Below are 9,168 nucleotides of genomic sequence, written 5' to 3' on the forward strand. Positions count from 1 at the left end.
GAATCTGTTTTCTCCTTTTATTCAATAAACTCTGTGGAACAAAATATTTATTATGCACAATTCCATGCTTATAAACTATAGTGTGTGACTTATATATTTGTGAGATTAGGTAACAGCTAACCCTTTCCAATGAAAGCTAAGAAATTAACGCTGAAAACTTGTATTGGACCCAACTAATCCATAATAATACATTAACACAAGTTACATTCAATTATGTTAAAATTACATCCCTATTCTTGAGTTAAAGGTTTCACTTCTAAAAGGTATAGTATTGGAATGAGCTGATTCATGGATACCCAACATCTGAGTTATATATTGACGATTTATGTAGTTGTGTTGTCAGGGTGGCATGAATACAGCAAAATAAGATAATTGAATCTCTAGATAGGTAAAGCAATTACAAGAGCATACCAAGCAAGATAAAAGTGTCCTGTACAAATTCTTCAAATAGACCAAATTATTTCTGGGATATGGAAATGAAGACAAAATAGATGTCAGAAAACTAGAGAAATTAATCATTTTAAAGTGTGGCATGTAATCAATGATGCAAAAATAGTATATATGAATACCTGTAGCATAAAATGTATTCATAATTCCTTTTAAGTAAAGAACAAAACATGAGTTTATAAAATGACACAGTGATACCACAAGGTATATGGTGTGTGTGAGTATGTACATGCATAGGCAAATACACAACTCAGTCATTTAGTCTAATATTGTTTATAATATCAACTAGCAAAAGGTTCAATTATCTAAGAAATACCATAAATATCACTTGGTAACAAAAATATATATAAATATTATATATGTGGAAGAAGTGGAATCAGTGATGAGGTATTTTGTAATATTTAAATAAAATACGTGGCTATAGCATTAATCAATCTTGACAATATAAAGAATAAAAATACTAATACCTGAAATGGCTTGGTTATTTTTCTCTTTGGAGAGACAAAACACTTGATGCACAAAAGTAAGGCAGGGAAGGATTATTTAGATTGAAGTTTGTGGAGGTTTCAGTCCATAATCAACTGGCTCCAAGGCAGGGTGGTGTGGCAATGGGGTAATACGTAAAAATGGCAGAAGACAGCAAAACAAGAGCAAATTGGGGGAAAGAGCAGCCTCTTTTCCTCCCTTATATTGTACACAAGCCACCTCCTTCTCCAAAAATCTAGTTGCCGTCCTCTTACACAGGATGAGGATATTTACAAAGCACAAAATCTCATTGCTGTCCTGTTACACAGGATGAGGATATTTACAAAGTAAGAACCCTGGCTCCCTGCTGAATCTTTCAGTTAAGCTTTTCAGTCTAGAAAAACTTCTCAAGTTGACACAATGTATCAACTGCACAAATCCACCCTTGTCAATTTTGAAACCACACATTTCTTTAAACATGTTTCTAGACAGAAAGACATGCTTATTTTTGCCATTTCATAATTTGAACATTATAACAGATGTTTGACAATTCTCAAAGGATCATTATTAAGTCTATCCATATTGTGTTATATTATAATCATAACATTTTGTCCCTGTCCCCTCAATGACTTATGCACATCATGTTATATAAAAGGCATTTAGTGCATTCCTAAAAGTTGCCGAAGTCCTACCAGTTTCAGCATTACTGACAAGACCATGTCCCAAGTCTCCTCCAAAATGTAAGGCAAACTCTTGATTGCAACTGCCTGTATAAATGAAAACAAAGTAAATACTTCTTACATTCAATGGCATAAGATAAAACATTTTCATTCCAAAAGCTGCAAACAGGTGTATACAAAGGATTAGAAGAAAAGCAAATCCAAAATCTAGCAGGGCAGACATTAAGTCCTGTAGTTGTACATCCAACATCTGAAGTAATCTGGCAAATTTTGAGCTCTAAAGAGCTTGCATCACTCTACCACTGTAGAACTTCCGGTGGTTGTAGCACCCATAGATTCCCTCTGGGCTGGCTTTGCTTTCTCCTTGCAACTTTCCTTAGATGATCCACATTCCTGACTTTTCCAATCTGCTGGCGTCTCCACTGCACATTTGGCTTCATAATCACCGCTTCACACTCTAAACCACACAAGGACACATTGCCTGTCCTTCCAGGCCTTCTGAAATTGGAGTGGAAGCCTTTTTAGCCTCAGAACTCTTGTATTCTGTATGTACCTAAAACCAGTGTCAAGTAGATGATGCTGACATCTGCTGTGCATTGGAGCAGTAGTCAGACTTTACTCTCTCTTGGCTGGAGGAGTTGAATGTCTAGATTACTGGGCATTCTGAATCCTATTGTGAGTAACAAATTTTCTGTGCTGCCATTCTGGAACATGGTGCTCTGTAACTTTTGCCTCAGAGGAAAGTCTTTCACTTTTGCAGTTTTGAGGCTGCAAAGGTTCAAGACTTGTTTTTTTTTTTTTTTTTTTTTTTTTTGTTTTGTTTTGTTTTTTTTACTTTTATGTTTCAGGCTGGCCATTTTTTAATTGTCCTGTTACTTCTAAGCATTAGAGATGTCCTCGACTCTATCTTTGTAGTTCACTGCTTTAATAAAGTTTCCTTTCTAACTAACAGCACTTTAAATCATGTTGCTGGACTCTTTGTTTTTGATTTTCAACAAAAATCTGGCTAAAAGTCACAAACAATAGGCCACAACCTCTGCGCTTGATTTCCTTGAAATTTCTTCTACCAGATTAATTAGTCCACTGCCTTTAATCTCAATCACAGGCAAATTCTACAATGAAAACAAAATGCAGACAACTGTTAGCCAAGCTGTAACATATATCATCTGGAGTCCAGCATCCAATGCAGCCCTTCCCAGCAAAAACTCCTGAACTTGATCTCTATTGGTAGGGTTTCTATCAGCCTTCTGGTCTTTTGAGCACTGATCAGTATCTCTGGTAAAGAAGAGCTACTATTTCAGGTGATAATTTTAACACTTTCCAAACTCTTCCCATAAGCCAGTCCCCAAAAGTGTTTGAACCACATGTTCAGGAATAGTAACAGCAGGAACCCCATTTCTCTGGTACCAAATTCTGTCTTTGTTACTTTTCTCTCACTGAGACAAAATACCCAAAGCCCAAAAGGAAAAAAAGGAAGTGTTTATTTAGCTTATAGTTTGTGGAGGTTTTCAGTCTATAATCAGCTGGCTCCAAAGCAGGGTGAGGAGGCACAGGAGCAATACTTCAAGGTGGCAGATGACAGCAAACAAGAACAAAAGGGCTAAGTGGGGAACATCAAGGCTCTTTTCCTCCCTTATATCATACACAGGCCATCCTCCTCCAGGGTGGGTGTAGCATGCGCAAAATCCCTTTGCCCCCCTCTTGCACATGATGAGAATGTTTACCTGCTCAGTTACTTAGTTGAACTTCTAAACTTCTCATGTTGACTCACTGGATTTTGAAAACGTTTTTTGTAAATGAAAAACACAAAACAATATGAAATGATCAACAGAAAATCTAGACTGGTGATTTTCCTTGACTACAGATAACAATAGGGGCAACTATAAACGGAGTTAAGGGGCCTTTTCAGCTAAATGGAAGTACTATAGAAATTAACTGTAAGTTTGTGAAACGAAATTAAATTGTGTTAATTTCATGCAACCCAATTATTCTAAAGAAAGTAAATCAGTTAAAATTTCCCAGTGATTTCATGATTGTGATAACTCCTATCATTACATTTATACTACACTGTAATACAAACTACAATCATTGCAGTAAGGAAATAGAATAACTAAAAGAGCATGAGTTCTCAAGAGAAGAATAAGACACACATATATATGCACATAAATATATACATGTTTGTATATATGTATATATATGTATAGGGAGCTAAAAATAAGAACAAGCACTAAAATACTTATCAAAAAGAAAAAAACCTGAATTTTTATGTACACATTATGAGGTATTTAGTGTAACCAAATTGCATCCCTCACAACAAAATTTGAAGTTAATTTTGATAGCAGCTCATGTCTCTGTTGTCGGTTGATGATATGACAAAATAATAGACAGTTTATCCTACTCTAATGGTGTAATATGCCTAACAATGATCCTTGCCTGATAGGTCTTAAAATGACTAGTCCTTACTTGGTCAGCTCTATACTTTCCAATGTCTTGAAGTGTTATTTAAATCATAGGAAACATTTGTTTAAAGGACTAAATACCAATAAAATTAACCATGGACAACTGTAACTGGGAATAGAAAACAGTTTGGGAGCATAATATATAGAAAATATATGAGTAAAAGGAGAGTAGGGGAAGAGACATGGAGGAATGAAAATTTTGAAATTTCCATATATTATGCAAAATTTAGGATACTATACATATATCCAGGATGGAAACAGGCTTACAGAATACCTAAGAAAATCCTAAGATTCCATGTTTGGCTTGACATTTCCACAGAACAGGAAGTGAAATCTAAAGGAAACTTGCAAACTGACAGGGTAAGAAATGAGAGTGACCCAAGAACAATGTAAGTGTAATATGTTTAAGTATCATTTAATGATGTTTTGACTTCTTGAACAATATAGAACAATACTATCATTCCTTAAATGAGCCAATTCATTTTTTTCTATATAAACTTTGATTTTTATTTTTAAATTTTTATTATTATATATTTGTCATAGATAGTGCATTCATCATAGTGAATTTGGGCCCTTATGTAGTATATATTAAAATGTTTCTATGTAGTATATATTCTTTTTTTTCACATTCTTCTCCTCTGCCTACAACCTTTCAACCTTTCTTCCTCTTCCTATTTATAGAAGTTTTGTTTTCATATTTTCCTTTCTTTGTTTGTTATTAACGCCTTTTCCACTCCTTCCTTTCTTCCTTTTCCTTCTCTTGTTCCCTTTCCCAATGAATATTTGAACATATTTCTCCTACATCCCAGTAGCCACCCATCATTGTGTTCCTTATCTACACTTTGGGTTTCTCACAGAAGAGAAACAACTTGGTAGTTAAAACTGTGTATCTTACATATTCCAATTAAAATTATGGTCTTGAGGTACATCCAGTTTACACCACATGATTCAAGTTTATCATTCTGTGCTCACTTTGCCAGCATTTTTACTAAAATTGGAACGATACAGAGAAGATTAGCATGGCCCCTGCACATGATTCAAGTTTTTCATTCTGTATGATAGAGTGTTACTTCATTGTATATAAATTCTGTTTTCTTCATCCATTCATTTGTTGATGGGCATATGGGCTGTTACTAGTATGCAACTACTACGAATTGTGCTGCTATAAGCAGGGGTATGCATATATCACTGTGGTCTGACACTTTTAAAGCTTTTGGAAATATTCTTCAAAGGGAAATAATTAGGTCTAATGAAGCTTCTAGTTTTAGTTTTTTCGAGGAATCTCCATACTCATTTCCACAGTGGTTGTACCAGTTTACATTTCCACCAATAATGAAGAAGGGTTACTTTTTCTCCACAGTCTTACCAGCATTTATTATTGGTTGATTTATTTATGATAGTCATTTTTTCTGAACTGGGATTTAATCTTGGTATGTTTTAATTCAATTTTCTTGAATTACTAGTGATGTTAAATATTTTTCATATATTTATCATTTATACTCCATCTGCAAAGTCACTATTCATTTCAGATGCCCATTATTTTTTTTTTGTCTTTTTTGTTTTTAATTTTTTTTATCAGTAACAGGGATAGAACTCACGACTGCCTGCTTGCAAGGCAGGTGCTTATGCTGCTGAGCTAAATCCCCAGCCCCCAAGATGCCCATTATTTGATTGGGTCTTTGAATCTAGGGTTCTGATTATTATAATTTTTTTATAGATTATAGATATATACCAGAGGAACAGCTGTTACATTTTTCCCACTCTATATGTTGTCTCTCCACACAACTGTTGATTTATTTTGCTGTACAAAAGGTTTTTAATTGTGTCATAGTTTAATGTCTGTGGCCCCCAGACCTCATGAGTTTTCATTGTGCATTTGTGATTGGTTCATTGTCTAGTGCTTGGATTGATGGTGTCAGTGCTACACTTGCCTAGGAGTGGAGCCAGGATGGGATGTAATGGCATGTTTTGCTCTTTTCCTGGTTTCTGTCTTGTTGTTTGCAGCTGCTATAAATTGTGGTTCTGCCATGCCACACTGCCTTGGAGCCAACTGAGTATAGATTAAAACCTCTAGAACTGTAAGAAATAAACCTTTCCTTTCCTAACTTTGGGCTTCAGGTATTTTGTCTCAGCAATGACTAAAAAGTAACTAAGACAGAATTTGGTACTGAGAGTGGGGTCATTTGCCGTGGCTATATTTGACCATGTTTTTGAAGAGGCCTTGAAAATGGCTTGTGGGAAGGGTTTAAAAAGGTTTGAACATGTTGCCTAGATTTATAGAGCTGGAGCAACCTAGACTGTTCTTTAGTAGAGATTCTGGTCAGAGCTCAGGAGACCAAAACGCTGATAAAAAGCCTCATGGTGAAGACCAGGTTTTGGTAGTTTCTACAAGGAAAAAAGATTGCATTGGTTGTTGGACTCGCCATGATGTATGTTATGGCTTGGCAAAAAGTTTGTCTACATTTTGCTCATGCCCAGAAACTTTGCCTGAGACTAAAACAAAGGGCAATAGACTGATTAATCTAGATAAGAAAATTTCAAAGCAATCAAATATTGAGGTTGTGACATGGCTATTGTTTGGGGCTTTTAGCTAGCTCTATATTGCAGATCAAGAGCAAAGAGTCCAGCAGAATAATTTGCAGTACTGTGAGTGTGCCCAGAAAAAAAAAAATTCCAGTAATGCTGTGTAAAGACAGAGTTGAGACTTTGATTGCAGAAGAGAAACAAAAAGATTAAAAAAAAAAAAGTGCTCACAGGAAAAACTTGCAGAGCACCATTCTCCAAAATGGTGACAGAAGCCACATGAGGTTCCACAATGGTGACAGAGGCCACATGAGGTTACAAAATGGTGACAGAGGCCACATAATGTGGCAAAATGGTGACAGAGGCCACATGAGGTTACAAAATGACGACAACATAGAAAAGCTTTTCCTCACAATCAGGTGAACAGAGCCCTTCAATCCAGGCAACTGACCCCTACAGCCAAGAGAAAAAAAAGCCTGGTTACTGCTCCAGCTAACAGCAAACTTTGAGACATCCACATGGTACTGATTTTAGGTACAAAAAAATTGCACAAATTCAGAGGGTAAGATGGCTTCCACCTAGATTGCAAAGGGTCTGGGAGGCCAAGCAGTGTGCCCCCGAGAAGGCAATTTATAAAGATGTAAAGGTGAAGCCAAAGTGCAGTGGAGACCACAAACCTTTAAAAAGCCAAAAATGTAGATGATCCAAGAAAAGCTACAAAAAGTGAGCAGAGAGGATTTAAAAAACAAAGCTGCCAGAGCTAAAATCCCTAAAAGTGCTGTGGGGGTGGAATCAGCCAAGCCTTTTAGAGCTTGCAACCAGATTGCTTCAGATGCTGAGCATGAAACTCTAGGATTTAATGTTTGTCCTGATGGATATTGGACTTGCTTTGTTTCCAATGCTTTATATTCCCCTGTTTGTAACTTTTAAAATTATAATGTTTATCCTGTGCCTTTATATTTCAAAAAATGTTTAGCCTTGTTTAATTTGTACAGGGAGCTACAGTTAAGAGTTTACCAAAGATCTTACAAGAGACTTGTGTCTTAGACTATTCACCAATGCTAAAACTGTTAGGACTTTGGTGACTCTTAGAGGTGGACTAAATGTCTTTTGTATAAAGGATGTACATGAGTTCTGGGGGCCACTGGTAGAATGTCATGGTTTATGTCCGTAGCCCCCAGGCCTTATGAGTTTCCATTGTGCATTTGTGATTGGTTCATTGTCTAGTGCTTGATGACAGTGTTACACCCACATAGGGGTGGAGCCAGGATGTAATGTAATGGCAGGAAGAAGGAGTGTCTTGATCTCTTGCTCATTTCTGCCTTGCTGTTTGCAGCCACCGTAAACTGTAGCTCTACCATGCCACTCTGCCTTGGAGCCAACTGAGTACAGACTAAAACCTCCAAAACTGTAAGAAATAAACCTTTCCTTTCCTAACTTTGGGCTTCAAGTATTTTGTCTCAGCAACAAGTAAAAATTAACTAAGACAAATTCGATGTAATACAAGTTTTTGATTCTTTGTAATATCTCCTATGAGATTTCGGTTTTGTTGATAAAATCTTTTCCTACATCTATGGTCTTCTAGAATTCTACTAATTTTATCTTCCAGCAGTTTTTTTTTCTTATTGTTGTTGTTTTTATGTTTAGATTTTTAGTCCATTTCAACTTTAGTTTAGTGCACGTTGAGTGATATGGATTTTGGTTTAGTCTTTAAATTATTGGAAACCTGTTTTCCCAGCATCATTTATTAAGGAATCTTTCTTTTAGTGATGGTGGCCCCATTGTCAAATATAAGGTATTCAAGTGTATTTACAGTTATTTCTGAATCTTCTATTCTGTTTCCACTGAACTTTGGGTCTGTTTTTTGTTTTTTGTTTTTTTTGTTTTTTTGTTTTTTTGTGGCCAATTTAAGCTGGTTTTATCGCAGTAGCTTTGTAGTATACCTTCAAATTAGGGATTGTGATCCCCTTACTTTGACTTTGCTGTAAGATATTGCAATAGCAAACACTATTCTGAGTCTCTTTAGATTCTATAACAATTCTAAGATTTTTTTTCTTTAGCTCTATGAGGTATTGTATTGGTGTTTTGATTGGATTGCATTGTATCCATATAACAGTTTTGGAAATATGTTCATTTTCACTATATTGTTTCTGCTTAGCTAAGAAAAGGACAGTTTTCCCACTTTCTGATATTCTCTTTAGCCATTTTTTTCAGAGTACTGTATTTTCATTATAAAGATCTTTCATGTTCTTCTTTGATTGATACCTAAGTATTTCACTTTTTTTGCAACTATAAAAGATGTGATCCCCAGATTTCTTTCTAATTGAGTTTGTTATTCATGTATGGGAATATGACAGACTTTGGATTGTTGATTTTGTATCCTGCTACACTTTCCAGTTTGGCTACTAATTCTAGGGAGTGTTCTGATGAAATATTTATAGTCTTCCATGTAGACTATCATCCAACCAGCAAATAATGGTAATTTAACTTTTTCTTTTCCTATCAATATTCCTTTTGTTTCTTTCTTTTCTCTAATTGTTAGACTAGTTTTCAGAGCTATACTGAATAGGAGTGGTCATAGTGAGTGTCTTGTC

The 9,168-nt window shown here is 35.6% G+C and overlaps 1 non-coding gene across 1 annotated transcript; it reads left to right on the top strand.

Moving 5' to 3' along the window:
• The first annotated feature begins 5,015 nt into the window (after positions 1 to 5,015).
• On the top strand, positions 5,016 to 5,119 carry LOC111755437 (U6 spliceosomal RNA). Its single transcript, XR_002789989.1, has one exon. It is a non-coding gene; the product is annotated as a U6 spliceosomal RNA (small nuclear RNA).
• Positions 5,120 to 9,168: the final 4,049 nt, after the last annotated feature.

The sequence above is a fragment of the Cavia porcellus genome, unplaced genomic scaffold (genome assembly GCF_034190915.1).
Source record: "Cavia porcellus strain 051 isolate PalLab524CR breed Dunkin Hartley unplaced genomic scaffold, mCavPor4.1 scaffold_1, whole genome shotgun sequence".
In the NCBI taxonomy this organism is placed as follows: Eukaryota; Metazoa; Chordata; class Mammalia; order Rodentia; family Caviidae; genus Cavia; species Cavia porcellus.